We start from the raw sequence: 21,373 nt of genomic DNA, 5'->3' as shown, positions 1-21,373 counted from the left end.
GGGTTGGTTCGGAGTCATGATTAAATACGAAGTCGGTAGGCGTAATTGTCATATTTTAGAATATTATTGCATAGTTTGGTCCCATAAATCTATTGCATAATTTTCATGACATATTTTGGTTGCAGCGAGCCTGGGAGCGATCCAATCCATGCAGTAAATTATTACAGGATATTTAATTGTGCCATTTAATTATATTACGTGCATAAATATATAAAATATTCATTTTTTTGAGATTATGCGATTTTGCTTGTGGCCATTTCACTATCATGGGAGTATTGCTAAATCCGGTCGCCAATTACTGGTCAGTTGAGTTTGTTTCACCCAGTATACTGTGGCTACAGTCTAATCAGACGTTTACTATTTTATCCGGTCGCCAGTTACCGGTCATGGGAGCATTTTATTATCCGGTCGCCAGTTACCAGTCAGTTTCAGTTCAGGGGCCACTTGCGTATACCATAATCTCACCAGGAAAATTATTACAGGCTATTTCAGTACAGGGCTCCAAGGAGCAAACATTTTTACCATGATATTTTCAGTTCAGTTATGCACGTATTATAATTAATCATGACACGACCCTTTTACGATATGCCTCATGACACGACATTTTTATTCCATGAAATTTTACTATAGTATTTACTCGTTATTTACGATATATGCATGTTGAGTCTTTAGACTCACTAGACTTGTTGTAGGTTCTGATGATGCCAAGGCCGACGGCGGGGACCAGTGAGCAGGCTCGAGTCGGCAGTAGTAGGACCCGAGGACCTCAGTTCAGCAATTATTTTTAATTGATGGCTCAAACGTTTTAATTATTGTTGGAAAAACTTTTTACTGTTATTTCAAAAATGTTAATTCTTCCGCTGCCACATTGAACATCAAACTTTATTTATAAGTTCATTTATGAAGGAGGCAATTTTAATTATTTAAAAAGAAAAATTTTAAATTTTCCGCAAATTTCCAAGTAAGGATTTTAGGCCTTTTACAGATGGTATCAGAGCGGTGGTTCTGTACAGGGTTGTACTACTACTGACCACGAGAAGCTCACGAAGTCACGTCTTCGGTCTGTAAGTTTATATTTATGCATTTTCTTTAAAGCATGAATTATTTTCTTAACGGCATGATTTCATGAAGCATTGTATGTCCAGATTCATTTTATTTGTTCAGTATTTAAATTTAAATAAATTATGGAATTATGCATGTTAGTTACGTATGGGTTATGTATGGAACAGTATGCCCCCTAGACGCATCCTTGAGCGCCCTACTGAGGATGAGCCTCGCCGAGAGGGCAGAGAGGAGCCGAGGCAGGAGAGAGATTTTACCACATCCACCTCCACCGGACATGAATGCCCAGATGTTAGCTGGGATGACTCAGTTCTTCGCACAGTTTGCGGGGAACAATGCTGTGGCGACCAGGCCGACAGGGCCCGAGGCTGTCTACGAAAGATTCATGAAGATGCGTCCGAAAGAGTTTTCTGGGACGTCTGACCCCATGATTGCTGAGGGCTGGAAAAAGTCCCTCGAGGTTATCTTCGAGTTCATGGAGCTTGTTGATGTAGACAGAGTCCGATGTGCCACATACTTATTCGGAGGAGATGCCCACTTATGGTGGGAAGGAGCATCGGTAGCCCTGAACATGGCTACGCTGAGTTGGGTACGCCTCACGGAGGTGTTCTACTCCAAATACTTTGCTGAGGAAGTGTGCACCAGGTTGACCACTGAGTTTATGAGCTTGGGGCAAGGAGATATGACTGTTACGGAGTTCATCCATAAGTTCGAGAGGGGTTGTCATTTTGTACCCCTGATCGCAAACGATGCTAGAGCCAAGATGATGCATTTTCTGGTGGGTCTACGGCCGATCTTGCGCCGTGATGTTAGGGTGTCTGACCCTACTTCTTATGAGGTCGCTGTCTCCAAAGCCCTAGCCGCAGAGCAGGATCAGCATGACATCGAGAGAGATCGCTTGGGAAAGCGACCAGCCCAGGTACCGCACCGCCCTCCTCCTCAGCAGCATCAGCAGCAGAACAAGAGGCCTTTTCACGGGCCGCCTAGGAACAGAGGCCAGCAGCAGCAGCAGCAGCGGGGACGCCCAGCCCCGAGAGCTCTTGAGCGCCCAGTCTGTCCTAAGTGTTCACGTCGCCATCCTGGAGCATGTTTGTACGGCTTAGGAAAGTGTTATAGGTGTGGTAGTCCAGACCACTTATTTATACAGTGCCCTCAAAGGAACCTGCCTACCCAGGGCAGAGTGTTTGCTCTCCATGCGACGGAGACGAACCCCGATACTATGCTGATGACAGGTACCTTAAGCTTTGAGTCTGCATTTGGAACTTAATTTTTTGGGTTAATATTTTGAACATAGAATTGCGTTAGGATTGCATGCTCTACTTTGTAATATTTTTGAAATTTAAGTTAGAAGAACTTCAACCTTTGCATGTCTATAAGTTTAGTCTTTGTAACTATTGGGTTCAACTTAGAGTTCCGATCTTTCAGGGAGAATTTTTATGTCCGGTTTCGCTACGAAGGCCTTGATAGATTCAGGGGCCACTCACTCATTCATTTCACAGTTCTTTGCTAATTTCCTTAAAGTTAAGACCATTGGGCTAGATATAGCCTATTCCGTAGTACTGCCGTCTGGCGAGGAGATGGCAGCCACCAGTGTGATCCGAGACATAGATCTTGAGCTCCATGGCAACCTTGTTTATGCGGATCTGATCGTACTGCCGATGCCAGAGTTTGACATTATACTAGGGATGGATTGGCTACTGCGGAACAGAGTTTTGATTGACTTCCAGCGGAGATATGTTCTAGTCCGACCGCCTGGAATGACGCAGTTCTTATTTGAGCCAGACAGGTACTTTCCTCTACCACGTATTATTCCATATGTTCAGGCTAGGAAGCTCATGCATAGAGGGTGTCGGACGTTTCTAGCAACCTTTGTATCTGTCCCCGAGGCACCCAGTTAGTCAGCCTCAGATGTTCCGATTGTTAGAGACTTCTTAGACGTTTTTCCTGAGGACGTCTCTGATATGCCACATGAGAGAGAGGTGGAGTTTTCCATAGAGCTTATGCCAGGTACGGCTCCGATTTCAAAAGCACCGTACCGACTTGCACCGACAGAGATGGCATAGCTTAAGAAGTAGATTCAGGAACTTCTTGACAAGGAGTTCATTCGCCCTAGTTTCTCACCTTGGGGCGCGCCAGTCTTGTTTGTTAAGAAGAAAGATGGCACGATGAGGCTTTGTATTGACTATCGGGAGTTGAACAGGGTTACAGTGAAGAATAAATACCCACTTCCGAGGATTGAGGATCTTTTTGACCAGTTGCAGGGAGCTTCGATTTTCTCTAAGATAGATCTGCGTTCCGGTTATCACCAGTTGAAGGTGAGAGATGCTGATGATTCAAAGACAGCTTTCAGGACTCGTTATGGTCACTACGAGTTTTTTGTGATGCCGTTCGGTTTGACGAATGCGCCAGCGATCTTCATGGATCCCATGAATCGCGTATTTCAGCCATACCTCGACCAGTTTGTGATAGTCTTCATAGATGACATTCTTGTCTACTCCAAGAATCGGGAGGATCACAGCAGGCATCTGGCCACAGTGTTGCAGACATTGCAAAAGCACAAATTATTCGCAAAGTTCAGTAAATGCGAATTCTGGTTAGAGAAGGTGGCGTTTTTAGGCCACATTGTATCCAGCAGTGGTATTGAGGTAGACCCAGCGAAAGTTGCAGCAGTCAGAGATTGGGTTGTGCCGCAAAATGCATCAGAGATCCGCAGTTTTCTTGGCTTAGCAGGATATTATCGGAGGTTCATTAAGGGATTCTCTTCGATTGCAGTTCCACTCACAGCACTGACCAAGAAGAATGTGAAATTTTTTTGGAGCGAGGAGTGTCAGAAGAGCTTCGATACTTTGAAGCAAGCTCTTATCTCAGCACCAGTTTTGGCCGTGCCGTCAGGGTCTGGTGAGTTTGTTCTGTTTACCGATGCTTCGAAGCTCGGTCTTGGCGCAGTATTGATGCAGCATGGGAAGGTGATAGCTTATGCCTCTAGACAGTTGAAGACTCATGAGAAGAGCTACCCTACCCATGATCTAGAGTTGGACGCAGTAGTTTTTGCCTTGAAGATTTGGAGGCATTATCTGTATGGAGAGAAGTGCCAGATCTTTACCGACCACAAGAGCCTCAAGTATTTCTTTACGCAGAAGGAGCTGAACATGCGTCAGAGGCGTTGGTTGGAGCTTGTGAAGGATTATGACTGTGACATTAGCTACCACCCGGGTAAAGCTAATGTAGTTGCGGATGCATTGAGCAGAAAAGTCGCAGTGATGGCTCAGTTGACAGTGTCGAGACCTCTTCAGATTGAGGTGCAGAGGTTTGATCTTGAGACTTATCCTCAAGGTAGAGTTCCCCGTCTATCTACCTTGACCATTCAGTCTTCCCTTTTGGACCGTATTCGCAGTGGTCAGTCATCAGATGAGCAGTTAGCAAAGTGGAAGCAGAGGGATGAGGTCAAGGGCAGTGTCTTGTATTCAGTCAGTGATGGTATTGTGAGATACAGAGACAGGATATGGGTTCCTAGCAGTGATTCTATCCGAGCAGATATCTTATCAGAAGCCCATACGTCGCCGTACTCTATTCATCCAGGGAGTACGAAGATGTACAAGGATCTGCAGCTATTGTATTGGTGGCCAGGGATGAAGAAGGATATCAGGCGATTTGTGTCCGAGTGTCTGACTTGCCAATTAGTGAAAGCGGAGCATCAGAGACCAGCAGGTTTGCTCAAGCCTCTCCCTATTCCCGAGTGGAAGTGGGAGAATGTTACCATGGACTTTGTGACCGGATTGCCGAGGTCAGCCAGAGGATCGAATGCTATCTAGGTGATTGTAGATCGTCTTACCAAGTCAGCGCACTTCTTGCCTATTAAGACGACTTTCACCATGGTTCAGTATGCAGAGCTGTATATCCGAGAGATAGTCCGACTCCATGGTATTCCAGTTTCTATCGTATCTGACAGAGATCCCAGATTCACTTCCTCATTTTGGAAGAGTTTGCATTCGACTATGGGTACGAAGTTGCTGTTTAGCACAGCTTTCCATCCGCAGACAGATGGGCAGTCAGAGCGAGTCATTCAGATTTTAGAGGATCTTCTCCATGCTTGCGTCATTGATTTCTCAGGGAGTTGGGAGTCGAACTTGCCATTGGTTGAGTTCACCTACAACAACAGCTTCCAGTCTTCCATTGGTATGGCTCCGTATGAAGCACTATATGGCCGCAAGTGTAGATCTCCTGTTCATTGGGATGAAGTAGGAGAGAGAGCAGAGTTGGGTCCAGATATTATTCTGCAGACTGTCGATGTAGTAGCCCGGATCCGTGATAGAATGAGGGCTGCTCTGAGTCGACAGAAGAGTTATGCCGATCAGCGGAGGAGAGATTTAGAGTTTGCTGTCGGCAACCATGTCTTTGTGAAGGTGGCACCTATGAAGGGTGTCATGAGATTTGGCAAGAAAGGGAAGCTCAGTCCGAGATTCATTGGACCATTTGAGATCCTCGACAGAGTCGGGACGCTAGCTTATCGTGTGGCTCTTCCGCCGAATCTGGCCAGAGTACACAATGTGTTCCACGTCTCCATGCTGAGGAAGTACATGGCGAACCCTTCGCATGTCCTGAACTTTGAGCCGTTGCAGCTTACTCCGAACCTATCTTATGAGGAGAGGCCAGTGCAGATCCTAGACAGGCAGGAGAAGAAGCTCCGGAACAAGCTGGTTAAGCGAGTCAAAGTCAGATTGCTCAACTATTCACAGGAGGAAGCTACATGGGAGTCTGAGTCAAAGATGAGAGATCGTTACCCCGAGTTATTCGGTGAGTCTTAATTTCGAGGACGAAATTTCTTTTAAGGGGGAAGGATTGTAGAACCCGTAACTTAGACTACGTATAAGCCATGCATAATTCTAGTATTTTAAAATGATTTTTATTTCATGAGTATTTAAATGCTTTTCCTTAAGTTAATTATTTTATGCAGTATTTTGATTTTTATCATTTCAGTTAATTCAGTGAGGCCGGACTGGAGTTGGAGTTTAGAGATAAAATTTAAGATTTTGGAAAACATTCCCAGAACTTATTTTAGCTAATTAATAAGTTAATTTAAGTTAAATGGAAGTTTAAGGAATTATTTAAGTTACTTGAGGTGAGTAGAAAATAAATTTATTTAAGTTCCTTAATTAAGGGGTTAGTTCACTAAATTATTTAAAGGATAGGTGAGGCTTTTAAAGGTTATAAATTTAGTAACTAAACAACATTTTTCTTCATTTTTAGTGTTGATTTTCGGCCACCCTTAGTAGATTGAGCAAGGATATGCCAACTCACCTTTGACCCATTCTTTGTCATTTTTTAGCATGATAACCTTTTTAATTATTGATCAACCTTAATTAGTTTATTAATAAGCAATATCCTAGTCTAATTATCATGGATAATATCGGCCATGCTCCCCCCAAAAAGACTTGATCAAACCAATTCAAAATTTGAATGAGAGGTAGACTTGGTCTTGATTTTCTTCCCTATATTTTGCACCCATTCTCCTCACCCTCTTAACCACCATTCCCCCTCCCTTAGTCTCGAAATTCAGAGTGATTTTTGAGAGAAAAATCGTGGCTAGCACTAGAAGAAACTAGAGAGAAAAATCGAGAGCAAGAAAGGTAGAAAAGAAAGCACTCCACCTCCTCCGCGCCGGATCGTCTCGTTCTTTCGTTTTCTTTCAAAACGAAACCAGGCATGCATATATTCTTCCTTGACTCTTCAATCAAGTCCTAATACCATTTATTTTAATTACATGATCATGTTTTATTAAGCCAAAACCGAAATACATCATGAATTTTTCAGAAAATAAGAATGCAGAATTTTCGATTTTCATGATGCTCTTCACGGGTTCTCTTGTTTTGATGTTTCAGGCGGATGGCTCGACTCCAGGCTCACTAGGCTACATCTAGACACATACTAGGGTGTGTCAAGACCATGTTTGTCCATTCAAACAAGCCCCATGCATGATAGAATTCGAATTTGACAGCAACTCTTCAATCTTGGCCCTTTTAGTTTTCGAAAAATCTGTTTTGTGCTGTCAAGGGGATGGATCTGATCTGGGCTGCCACAAGGCATATAGCCATGGTTAGATCACTTCCCTAGCATGTCTAAGACGTGACTAAGTTGTCCATTTGGTGGCTCGGTCCATGGTGCATCGGTTTTTAAATCAAACGCAAGAACAGCCCCTTTCCCCATTTCGGCTCTTCCTTGGTACAGCATATGAGTTTCGGTTTTGGGTGGTTTGGTGTGGATCTTGGTTGGCCTATGGCCCTTAGCCACGGTTCATACCATACCCCTAGATGTCTAGGTCGTGCCATGGTCAATCAAATGGCCACTGGAACGACACGAGACTGCAAGCAAAGCTAAACACCACACGCGCATGCAAAGGTGCTCTCGGGTGAATCTTTTCGATTGTTGTTGGAATATTCCGAATTGTGGCTGGTTTAAAGCCCTTAGCCATGGTTAGAATAATTCCTTGGGATGTTGGTAAGAGGTTCTGGTCGGTGGTTCAAGCCCCAATGGCCATTAGCCTCGCAAACGACGCAAGGAAACCAAAGCACAGCTGCTGTATTTTTGGACAGTAACTTACTGTGAAGGTTCAGTGGCTCGTTCGAATTTTCGGTCGGCTTTTAGCCTATGGCCTTGGACTGGACAGTGGCTCATTGAGTTAGGAAGGTCATGTTTTTGACCGTTTGTAATTCGGTTCATTTTTGAGGTCGTACGAGAATTTACGGTACGATGTGCCAAATTGACTCTCGAAAGAGCGTTTCTTGTTTTGGCCTCCATTCACCTAGATTTCGGCCCTCACTATTTTAGGAGCATTATTTTATCATTTTAGGCGTATTTTAATCATGACTACATGACGGTTCAGTGTTGGTTCGTGTTGGTTCGGAGTCATGATTAAATACGAAGTCGGTAGGCGTAATTGTCACATTTTAGAATGTTATTGCATAGTTTGGTCCCATAAATCTATTGCATATTTTTCATGACATATTTAGGTTGCAGCGAGCCTGGGAGCGATCCAATCCATGCAGTAAATTATTACAGGATATTTAATTGTGCCATTTAATTATATTACGTGCATAAATATATAAAATGTTCATTTTTTTGACATTATGCGATATTGCTTGTGGCCATTTCACTATCATGGGATTATTGCTAAATCCGGTCGCCAGTTACCGGTCAGTTGAGTTTGTTTCACCCAGTATACTGTGGCTACAGTCTGATCAGACGTTTACTATTTTATCTGGTCGCCAGTTACCGGTCATGGGAGCATTTTATTATCCGGTCGCCAGTTACCGGTCAGTTTCAGTGCAGGGGCCACTTGCGTATACCATAATCTCACCAGGAAAATTATTACAGGCTATTTCAGTACAGGGCTCCAAGGAGCAAACATTTTTACCATGATATTTTCAGTTCAGTTATGCACGTATTATTATTAATCATGACACGACCCTTTTACGATATGCCTCATGACACGACATTTTTATTCCATGAAATTTTACTATGGTATTTACTCGTTATTTACGATATATGCATGTTGAGTCTTTAGACTCACTAGACTTGGTTGTTGTAGATTCTGATGATGCCGGGGCCGACGGCAGGGACCAGTGAGCAGGCTCGAGTCGATAGTAGTAGGACCCGAGGACCTCAGTTCAGCAATTATTTTTAATTGATGGCTCAAACGTTTTAATTATTGTTGGAAAAACTTTTTACTGTTATTTCAAAAATGCTAATTCTTCCGCTGCCACATTGAACATCAAACTTTATTTATAAGTTCATTTATGAAGGAGGCAATTTTAATTTTTTAAAAAGAAAAATTTTAAATTTTCCGCAAATTTTCAAGTAAGGATTTTAGGCCTTTTACAAGTACGTTTTAATTGATGTCTTTCAATGAATAGTGTTTTAAATTATGGCCCCACGTAGCCCATTTAAATTCTACACACGTTTTCATCACACATACACATGATTTTATTCAATTTATCTTAAACTTACACGTGTCCAAAGATTCAGGATCTCAATGTCAATGGATTTATCTCTTCTGACGTCAACATCACTACCATCGTCAACAATCAGTTGCTGATAATCGAAGAATACTCCTTCAGCAACATCTTTCAGCTGCCTGCTGATGTACTGGGAAATATCTCTGAGGTGAAAACTTCTGATGTCGAGGAGATGTAAACTCTTCTATCTGCTGATGGACGGAAAATCAAGGTTTCCTATCCCAAGAAAGAACTTAAGCAAGAAATCTAGTTACTAGCTGACATAGTGGCCAAAGGGCTACTTGCCAAAGCATGATCTTTTGCTGCTCCTACACTAAAAAAATTTCAAGTCATGACTGCTATCATGGCTGGAAAAAGACTGCAATGTAAAGGTATCATCTTCAACCTTCTCAAAAACATGTTTCAGTCATCGAAACAATCGTAGGGATTTCCAGTGCCGCTCAGCTATTTGCTGAAAAGCAAGGGTTTGGTGGGTGACTCCTCTGAGAGGTCATCCAAGTTCAAGATTTTCAATGTCAGGAGTGTTCAGCTGCCGAAGCTCAAGCTGGACATCTCCTTTGAACAGTTCATCAAGGTGGAAAAGGAGATTGGGACGCAGGAGGCTCCCAAATCAGTTAAGAAAGCCAAGAAGACAATCCAGAAGAAGACAATCAAACACAAACTGATTGTCAGTGAAACTGATTCTTAGAAGACTCCCTCTCCTAAAATCGCCAAGAAGCCCAGAACTCTCAAGACAAAACCAGCAATCTTTCTGAGCAACATCCCAACTGACAGGCTGATACAATCTGGAGCTGAACAGCCAATCAAGGCTACTCATTTGTGAGCAATATCAGTTAAATCTTTAACTGAAAATCAGTTACCTCCTCCTACTACTCAACTCAAGAAGACTATCACTGAATCTGGTGATAAGAAGAAACTTGCTGGAGCTAAAACTCCACTGATCATTATCTCTAGCCAAACTACCTTGCCATTTGCCAGACCCAAAGGGTTAGTGATTAGAGAAATGAATGATGCAACTAGATCAGGACTGAATATTCCTCATGTTCTGACTGACTCAAAGGGCAAGGAAAAGATGACAAAAGAGCCCAGACCGATAAACACAATTCAAACTCATATTGACCTAATCTAGAAAGAGGTCAATGAGTTTTCTGAGACTAAGCTAAAGGCTTATGATGAACGAGTCAGGTTTATGACTGAAGTGTTTGCCAGGCAACTACAGAAGAAATCAGTTTTGAAGAAATTCATTGACCTGGAAACTATATTCCTGAAAATTGTCAAAGCGGCTTCAGTTGTTCAAGCTTTGCAGAGGAAGAAGTACTTCTTCGATCAAGTACGTTCAAAGAAGTTAAGGCAAATGGTTGTTCAGCTAGCCCAAAATTATGATCCCACCAGTCCAACTACTTTTAATGACAAAGCAGTTCATGATCAACTGGACTCGGATCTTATATCACTATAGATGGATATTAAACATTGGGAAATGGATCAAGAACTGACTATTCCAGTAGATTCACTTCATCTTTGATTAGAAGAGAAAGTTGAACAATCAGTTCAACCGCAAGAGCCATCCTAGGAACCAATTGCTGAATCTTCTGAGCAAGTAACTGTTTCTTCTTCAAATGATGTGCAACCATCACCTTCTGCTCCTCAATCCTCAACTGTAGAACTTCAAATATATATTGATGTTGAATTATCATTGGCAAACATCGAAGAAGTTATTAAATCAGTTGCCACTGATATTCAGTTGAATACTACAGAAGCAGTTGAAGAACAAATCGCAACTGAAGAACCAGCCTCACAAGCTATTTTTCAACCAACTTAAGAGCCAGTTCAGTCAACTGCCACAACTGAACAGGCAGTTATCACAGGCACTGAAGAGCCAGTTCAGTCATCTGCCATGACTGAACAAGTAGTTCTAACAATAACTGAAGAAGCTCATCTGCACTTGATACAATCTGAAGAGGTGCCAGCTGAAAAGACAACCACAGTTTCAGTTGTTCCAACAACTGAAGAACCAATTTCTGAATCAGTTGTTCCAACAACTGAAGAAAAAAATTTTGAATCAGCTGAGCAACCAACTGAAGAACCAACTACTGTTTCATATGATAAACTAACTACAGAGCCTTCAAGTTCCACTGATGTTCAGAAACTCTCTTCTCCTCTACAGCTTCAACAGGAAGCTATACCAGACGATACTTCAGAAATGGTCAATCTTGAAACTGAAACAACTTATAGTGTGTAAGGTACCGTACATTTAAACTATTTAAAATTTGCGGAAAAATAAAAATTTTCTTAAATACAAATTAAACTTTCAAATTTGCATTAAAATAACTTGATCGTCTAAAAACATTTGCAATAAAAACAACCAAAACCAAGTTTTCCAAAAGTAATAATGGTTTAAACATCATAAACCACTTCTTGAAATCAGAGTATTAAAAATCGTCATGCATAAAATCTTAAAACATGGGCGGTCCTCGGGTCTAGCCCCCTACGCAGTTCAAGCCGGCTCATTTGTCCCCACCCCTAGGTTCATCAAAGTCAACAACACCTGCATTGATCAAGTCTAGTAAGTCTAAAAACTCAACATGTGTAAATTGGATATAACAAGTACTACATAATAAAACCACATGCATCTTTAAAGTAGGGCTTACATACTTGAAACTTGAACGTAATAGCATAAACATACTTGAAACTTGATCGTAGTAGCATAAACGTAGACGTGCCATCATCATAAACATTTCATAAACATTCTTGCTTCATACATACTTGAACATACATAAACTTCATCATTTTGAGTAGAGATATGTTTCAAAGCATGTGACCCATACATAAATATGCCTGACCAGACTAAACCACAGTACTGGGCTGACAGGGAAAATCCACTGTCACATACATGAGATCCCCGGTCATGCTTTACCGGGTGGATTGGACCCTGGTCATGCTTTACCGCTTTCCAATCCTGATCTAAACCCGGTCATGCTTTACCGGGGTGGAGATATCCTCGGCCACGTTCACCAACTTCCAAACCCATTCATAATTTGGTCACAAGACATTTAGCATACCTCAAAACTTAAAATATTTTCTTTTGCAAGTCGAACATACTTACGTGGCATTGAGAGATTCGTTGGATGTTGTTTGGGGCCAATGCTGCACACACTAACATGAGTTCGAATACCTATCTTGCATAAGTTAGATGTATAGTCATGCTCACACCCAAAAATGACAAAAAATTCTAAATCTCTCGGGACTTGACCTCGTTTAATCATTGTACTAAATCATAACATCAAACCACAAAACAATCCCTAAAAAATAAAAAAAATAAAAAAATTTAAATTTTTTTAAAAGGACATCGACCCCGTGTAAGGGTCCGTGTCGGGGTCTGTGTAGATGCTGGAAATTTTCATTTTGAAGGAAAAATGGACACGGACTTCGTGTCGGTGTCCGGGAAGGGGTCCGGGTATCCTCTGGACTTGCAAACTCACGAAAATTCACTAACTTATTGATTCATTCTTCCAATCTAAGCCTAGAGACCATGAACTAACACGTCGAGACTCATCCTAGGATGCTATTACATTGATTCAAACCCGTACAAACACCCCAAACGTCCCCAAGCATCGACAAGCAACTTCAATACAACAATAACCCATAATTCGACGTCATTTCGCTTCCTACAATTTCTATTACATCCCAAGTCATTTCTGTAACGTACCGTACTTTTAAACAACATAAAATTTGCGGAAAAATAAAAATTTCCATAAATGAATAGTGAACCTTCAAAATTCGATGAAACAAACTGTCCAACCCCAAAGTAGTTGCATGAAAGATCTCAAAGTAAAGTTTATCAAAGGTATTTGCTTAAAATCTCATAACCAGTAACATAAATCAGAGTACTTTTAAACATTTCATAAAACTTAAAACTTGACGGTCCTCGGGTTTAGCCTCCCGCACAGTCCAAGCCAGCTCACTGGTCCACATCTCTCGTCTCCTCAAATGCATCCTCACCTGCATCGATCAAGTCTAGTGAGTCTAAAGACTCAACATGTATAAATTGAAAGTAGCGAGTAATACGTAATAAAATCACATTCAACTTCAAATAGAACGTACATACTTGAACTTGAACGTGCATATAAAAGCTTGAACTTACATACATACATAGAGGTGCCATAACATGAAACTTTTCTTAAACGTGCTTGCATACTTGAACATACATGAACATACATAAACTTCATTATTTTGCGTAGAGGCATGTTTCAAAGCAAGTGACCCATACATAAATACGACTGATCAGACTAAACCACGGTACTGGGCTGACAGGGAAGATCCACTGCCACATACATGAGATCCCCGTTCATGCTTTAACGGGTGGATTGGTCCCCGTTCATGCTTTAACGCTTTCCAATCCTGATCTAAACCCGTTCATGCTTTAACGGGGTGGATTGATCTCTGGTCATGCTTTACCGCTTTCCAATCCTATACATAATTGGTCACAAGAAATTTAGCATACCTCCAAAGCTTGAAATATTTTCTTTGCACGTCGAACATACTTACTTACTTGGCGTTGAAGGATTCGTTGGATCTCGCTTGGGGTCACTGCTGCACATACTAACATGATTACATGCACTTAACTTTCATAGCTTAGACGTAGGTACTCGTGCTCACCACCGAAGTAATTAAATAGCTTATGACATTCTAGATCACTCGGGACTTGACCTCGTTTAATCATACAAACTATGACATCAAACCCCGAAACAAGCTCTAAAATGATGCGTGAACATTTTCCAAAAATAAAAGACATGAACTCAGTACTTAACTTTAAAAGAAGAAACAACCAAACGTTTTTACAGATGGGGCCGCGATCGGGCGGGACAAATTACCGCTCGAGCGCCGGGTCTTCTGGACTCCTAACCTCGGACAGAAAGAGCGGTGCTCGGGCGGTAAAATATTACCGCTCGGGCGCCGAGTCTTCTGGACTCCGCGACTTGAAGCTTAATACTCCTAACTAAATCATACGAATCGTGAACCAATCCATCGAGACTTATCCTAGGACTCTATGACACTGACTCGACTCCATAAAAACGTCTCAAACGACGACGCACACCAAACAAGCGACAAATCCGTAAACTCAATTTTTGACACCAATTGATTCCTACGTTTTCTAATGCAACCAACGACTATCGACACAAAACGAAGCATCAAAACTCATCCCAAACTCATACTCCATAAACCTAAACACAGCAGCGATCACCCGACGGTTCCCAACGAAGCCTGCAACAGATAAACTTCAAGAACACATCAATAACATATTTTCAGAAAATGCAGTTTGAGCAGTCCCACGAAAATCACCATAACTCACTCAATTTTTATCCAAATACTTCTAATTTTATATCAAATCGAAGGTATCAAAAATTTCTAGGTTTCATACGTTGAAAGTTTTTCCAGAAAAGAGACCAAAAAATCGCAGTATTTAAAAGAACAGCAAAAACGAGATTTTCAGATCCAGAAACGTTCAAAATGCGATCTAAACAATTTCTGCTCGAACTGTACACATCACACATGTATTTTTACGCATAAAAGCAACGAAACACATACTATGACATGAACGACGTAGGAAAAATAGAATATACGTGCCTTATGATGTTATTAAGATTTACCGAACCAACGATACCGAAGCGGAGATGGCGCGAGGATTGATCCGGGACGATGGTGGCTCGATTTTCTTGCACTAAAGCACACGAAAATTTGTTGGAAATGGGGCGGCTGCACTAGACACCAAGAACCCTAGTTTTCTCTCTCAAAAATATTAAAAATCTGAAAATAGAGTGTGAAGGAATTGTGTGTGTGTTTTACGTGTGGTGTGTGTGTGTAAAAGTGTGTGTGTGTGTGCGTGTGCTTAGTAAATTAGGTAGAGTAATAATTTGCATAATTATTAATTAGCAACTAATTTAAAATACCAACTCTCCTTTAACTATAACAAAAATCTCTAATTAGCAAAATAAAATACACAATGCTAACTTTAAAAATTCTAAAATCACTAAATAAATAAATTAGACTTTTAAAAATGCTAAAAACATAATAACTCTTTTAAAATACCCCATTCTCAATTAAAAATAAAATACCACATTTAAAAATTGCTGAAATCGTTCCCGGTCTCTTTTCCTCGATCCCGCATCGAATAATCGCCTGAAACATGAAACTCGAAAAATATTTAACGTGCATCACATAAATATAATTAATTTAAAATAATGCAACTTTCACAAATTATGCATCACTAAACTCATTTTAAATTTAAATAAATGATTTGACAATTAAATAAGTGCATGGGTTTTACGTGTACTGATTTTTGGTCTCTACAATTCCAGACCCAAACGAACCATGAAATAACACCTAAATACATCCCATAACATATCTAAATGCAGTAGCACAAGCCCGTCGGTGCCCAACGAAGCATGCAAAATAAAACTTCAAGAACACATCAAGAATACATTTTCAGAAAAACGCAGTTTGAGCAGTCCCACGAAAATGATCATAACTCACTCATTTATTATCCAAATATTTCAAATTTACTGTCAAATCGAAAGTATCAAAAATTTCTACATTTTATATGTCAAAAGTTTTTCCAGAAAATCTATCGAAAAATCGCAGTATTTAAAATGACAGCAGATTTTGAGTTTTCAGATCTAAAATTGTTTCAAAACCGATCCAACAAATTTTTGCTCAAACTTTTTACAACATAATTGGATTTTTACGCATAATAAACATAAGAACATTTAATATAACAAGAACGATGCAGAAACAAAAGATTATACATGCCTTTTGATATTTACCGAAACGACGACACCGAAGCGGGAAGGATGCGAGAGACGATCTGGGACGAACATGGCGCGATTTTCTTGAAGAAAAGCCAACAAAATCGGTGGGAAAAATCAAAGAGGAGAGGGGCGGCTGCTGAAGTTCTATGATCCCTAGGTTTTGCTCTCAAAAATTAAAACAAAAGAAATGACATATGTGTGTGTGTGTCTCGTATGTGTAGTATGTGTAAAAGTGTGTGTGCGTCTATTTAGTTAAATTAGGGGAATAGAATTGCCTTAATTAGTAATTAACAAATAATTAAAAATGCTAACCCACCTCTGATTCTAATAAAATCTCTTAATTTAAAATAACATGCACAAGTTTCATAGCTTTAAAAGTTTAAAATTATAAAGTCACCTAATAATTAAATTAGGCTTTTAAAAAGCTAAAAATTAACTAAATCTTTTAAAATGCCCCAATCAGAACTAAAAATAAAATAACATATTTTAAAATTTCCAAAAATCATCGCCGGTCTCTTTTCCTCGATCCCGCATCGAATAATCGCCTGAAACATGAAACTCAAGGAAACATTTTAACGTGCATCACATAAACATAATAATTTAAAATAATACAATTTATAAAACATGTATCGCTAAAAATCATTTTAAAATTAAATAAATAATTTAACCATTAAATAAGTGCATGGGTTTTACGTTTACTGAATTTGGGCTTTGAGCATGACTATACGTCTAAGTTATGCAAGATAGGTATTCGTACTCATGTTAGTATGTGCAGCAGTGGCCCCAATCGTTATCCAACGAATCCCTCAAAGGCACGTAAGTATGTTCGACGTGCAAAAGAAAATATTTTAAGTTTTTAAAGAGTATGCTAAATGTCTTGTGACCAAATTATGAATGGGTTTGGAAGTCGGTGAACCTGGCCGAGGACCTCTCCACCCCGGTAAAGCATGACCGAGTTTAGATCAAGATTGGAAAGCGGTAAAGCATGACCAGGGACCAATCCACCCGGTAAAGCATGACCGGGGATCTCATGTATGTGACAGTGGGTTTTCCCATTCAGTCCAGTACTGTGGTTTAGTCTGATCAGGCACATTTATGTATGGGTCACTTACTTTGAAACATATCTCTACTCAAAATGATGAAATTTATGTATGTTCAAGTATGTATGAAACAAGCATGTTTATGAAAAGTTTATGATGATGGCACGTCTACGTTTATGCTACTACGATCAAGTTTCAAGTATGTTTATGCTATTACGTTCAAGTTTCAAGTATTTAAGCCCTACTTTAAAGATGCATGTGGTTTTATTATGTAGTACTTGTTATATCCAGTTTACACATGTTGAGTCTTTAGACTTACTAGACTTGATCGATGCAGGTGTTGTTAACTTTGATGAGACGAGGGGTGGGGACCAATGAGCCGGCTTGGACTGCGCAGGAGGCTAAACCCGAGGACCGCCCATGTTTTAAGATTTTATGCATGACGATTTTTAATACTCTGATTTCATGAAGTTATTTATGATGTTTAAACGATTATAACTTTTGGGAAACTTAGTTTTGGTTGTTTTATTGCAAATTTTTTTAGACGAGCAAGTTATTTTAATGCAAATTTGAAATTTTATTTTTTATTTAAGAAAATTTTTATTTTTCCGTAAATTTTAAATAGTTTAAAAGTACGGTACGTTACAGTTGGTATCAAAGCCGGTCACCGGCATGGAACACCGAGAAATAAGTGCTATGTGGGGCAAAGTGCCACGTGCATGGGAGCCACCTCTTGAACCTGCGGGTCAAAGTGCTACATGACGGGAGCCATCTCTTGAACCTGTAGGAGCCACCTCTAGATTCTCGGCGCTGGTGAACCTGAAGGAGGAGTGTTTGTGATACCTTAGTCCCACATATTAAAAATGAAAAATTTAAAATGAGTTTATAATGGCGTACAAATGGACTTCTATAGCAACTTGGATTAATCATTTTCGTAAAGCAAGGACGAATATGAAGTCGTTGCTATAGGGGCCCATTGTGCAGTCACGCAGTCGCGGGCCCGGGCTTGGGGCGTGACACAGTGAATTGGTGATCTTTAATAAAGAAAACCGGGAGCAGGACCTGAAACCTCTGAAGCCATGTCTCCTGGTATATAAATAGCAACTGAATCAATGTTCGAAGAAATTCAGGCCATTCAGACCAACCTTGTCATTGTAATGACTTCCATTTTCTGACATCAAGTCCACCAAATTTCTGCATACTATGAGGCTCGAATCTATAAAGGAGAACACTATGGGAAGATTATAACAAATCACAAAGGATGTAACTTCACTATTTTTCCAAATGGACGAACTTAGAAAAGACAGAGTGTCAGCTGAAGCACACTTCCAAAGTCAAGCATTGTTCTCAAGACGCCTTGATTTTTTGGAAAACACTGTCTCAAAATGAATGGATTTGCTGCAAGAAATCCTGATGAATGTAGTATCAAACCTCTCCTCGTATGTTCGTATGTTATCAAAAAAGGTTGATGGGTTTGACAAAAAGGGGGAAGAAGAAGGAAAAGATCACCAGGAGCAATCTACAAAGAGACCTAGTCATAAATAAAAGATATTTGGCAGATTTTTGAATATTATTTTAGTCGGTTAGAAGATTCTTTATTCTTTCATTCTTTGTACGAATATGTACATTGAAAGAGTTTTCAATTAATATTTTATCTACAATGAGTTCAGTTGATCAATTCATATTTTCTAAGTTTTGTCAAACACCAAAAAAGGAGAAATTGTTGGAAATTGAATTTCAGAAGTTTGACAAACTGAATGTTTAATAGATTAAACTAACTGATCAAGAAGACTGATAGAAACTGATTTAAAATACGCAAACTATCGGTTGCCCATAACTGAAGATTAGTACGTCGATTTTCATAGGAAACTGGACTAGCAAACTGAAATACGCAGACAACTGACTGATCAGTTGGAACTGATCGGTTACTAAAATCAGTTTTGAGCTTATCCGCTACGTCCTATCAACTGATATTTCAGCAATACACGTCATCAGTTAAGGAAAAGGACGTTCAACCGACAACTATACAAAAGCTGACTGCAACAAGTAGTGGGATCGCCGCATTTCAGAAAAGCTGCAGTGTACGACTGTCAGAAGAATGTTGACGTGGAAAACAACAGATAGAAAGTTTCAAATCGTATTTAATATTACCAATGGAGGAAAAGCCTATAAATAGCAGAGAAGAGCAGCTGAGAAAGGATCTCTTAACATCTTTGTATCAACCCAATCGATATACTATAAACTGAGCTGTTACTCTGCTGAAATCTTTGCAAACTTCAAAGCTCACGCTTATTGTATACATTCATAGCATTCAAGGCTATACTTCGAGCTTACAAGCACAAACTGTTATTATTATAATACTTGATCTTGAAGAGATCAGTTGTGCTAAATTAATTCATTCAAGTGAGTATTGTAAACTGTTTTGTAACTAAGAGTTTCAGTTTGGCATTGTTAAGTCCAAAACTGAAGTGGGTCTGTACAACTCTTTGTATTGATCAAAATCTTTTAGTGAATATCATATCTTTGTGATAGAAGGAGTGAAGTAGGAGTGTTTGAAATCTCCGAACATACATAAAATTTTGTGTCTTCTTATTTCAGTTTTATTATATCTATCAGTCAGTTTATTTCCGCACTTTTATTGTTAACTAATTGATATCGACTTACAAGATTTTCGAGTATCAGTTTATCACTAAACTGACTCATAAAAAGAGAAAAGGTTTTGAAAATTGTTAGCGTTTATTCAACCCTCTTCTAAACACTCTTTCATCTTTACCCGATCCTATCATCATCACTTTACAGAAGTTGTCCCTCGATATCAGTTCATCAGAATTTTGTATCAATGAAAATTTTAAATACCAAAAAATGAACTTATTGCGTAATTTTGTGAAAAAGAGAAAAAAATTTGTTGGATCAATTAATGTTTTGGAGTTATATAAATCTTAATGCAAAACTGAACTATGAAAAACTAAAGTAACCAAGTCCACAAGCAGAATTGACTCGGACATAAACTGAACTAAGTTGACCAGAACTGACTCGGACCTAAACTGAAATGTATCTTGACAATTTTATCATTTTAGCCGCTATCTTCATTCAGTTTCAAGGAAATCAGTTTACATCAAAGGGAAAAATTGATCTTTTGGATAAGTTTTTTCGTACCCTAACACAGCTAGTATCAACAACATTACACTTAGTATGGATGTCATTGATGATGACTTGGATAAAAGATAAGCCAACAATCAGTTTTTGGAATCCGAGACCGTTTGATTTAGAGTATATAAATAGATAAGGAGTTCTGTTTAGTAAAGTTCTACGACTTTTAAAAAGCTTCAAGTATTCAAGCATTCAAGTACTCGAACTAAAATCATTCAGTTGAGCACAATTTACATAGAATTGTACCTGATCATCAAGGATCATTAAGTGCTAGAATATTGCAGTATGAAAACAAATCGTATATTGTTATTCATTCAATTGAGGTATACTATAAGTTTCAGTTTGGCAATTTTAAAGTCTAAACTGAAATGAGATTTCGGAAATTACTTGTATTATCCAAAGTCTTCTATTGTAAGCCTTCCCAAACGGAAGAAAGCGTGACGTAGATCTTGAGTTCTCCGAACATCCAGAAATAAACTTTCTTACTTCTCACTTATAGTTTACCATTCAGTTTACAAAGCCAAGTCACTATTTCATTTGTTCTGATATGTCGTTTTGACTTCCTTCCGCACACAATTGGTAGTCAACTAACATTGACAATTGAGAATACACAATTAGTTGTCAACCTGACTAAATTAATTTTAAAAAGTAGTTTGTGTCAAGTGTTTATTGAACTCTCTCGTTTTTAACATTTCAGTCGATTCTATCATAATGATATATTTATTCCATTCAAATGATTGATTAAAAAAATGAAACATGAATGAAATGAAATTATTTCAATTTTCAAATAATTTCTTAATTAAATTTCAACATATTAAAATTTTTTGTCTATTATTATTTAAAAAATATAAATATAAATATTAGTACACAATTGATTATTATAAAATTATGAAAGTAATATAACTATTGATCTTAATTTTATTTTTTTGAGTAATATTTTATTTATTAATAATTATTTTTCAATAAAATATTATAATAAAATATTAGTATTATTATTTAAATATAGAAATTTATACTAGTTAAGCTAAATAAAGAAAATATTTTATAAATATAGAAAATGAGGAGTGAGAATAACAATTCCATAAAAAATGGATGAAATGACTATTTCCATGAATATGAGAATAAATATACCGATCAATGCCAATTCTAATGTTATACCAATCATGTGTATAAAAAATGATATTAGAATATTCATTTTATTTTCATCTCATTCATTTCTACCAAGCATGTCCATGATATCTTTACCTTGGCATTTGTTCTTAAATCTTTTCTCTCCCTCTCAACATTAACTAATAAAAAAATT

This window comes from Primulina tabacum, chromosome 3, assembly GCF_025594145.1.
Source record: "Primulina tabacum isolate GXHZ01 chromosome 3, ASM2559414v2, whole genome shotgun sequence".
NCBI lineage: Eukaryota > Viridiplantae > Streptophyta > Magnoliopsida > Lamiales > Gesneriaceae > Primulina > Primulina tabacum.
This window is presented reverse-complemented; position numbering follows the sequence as displayed.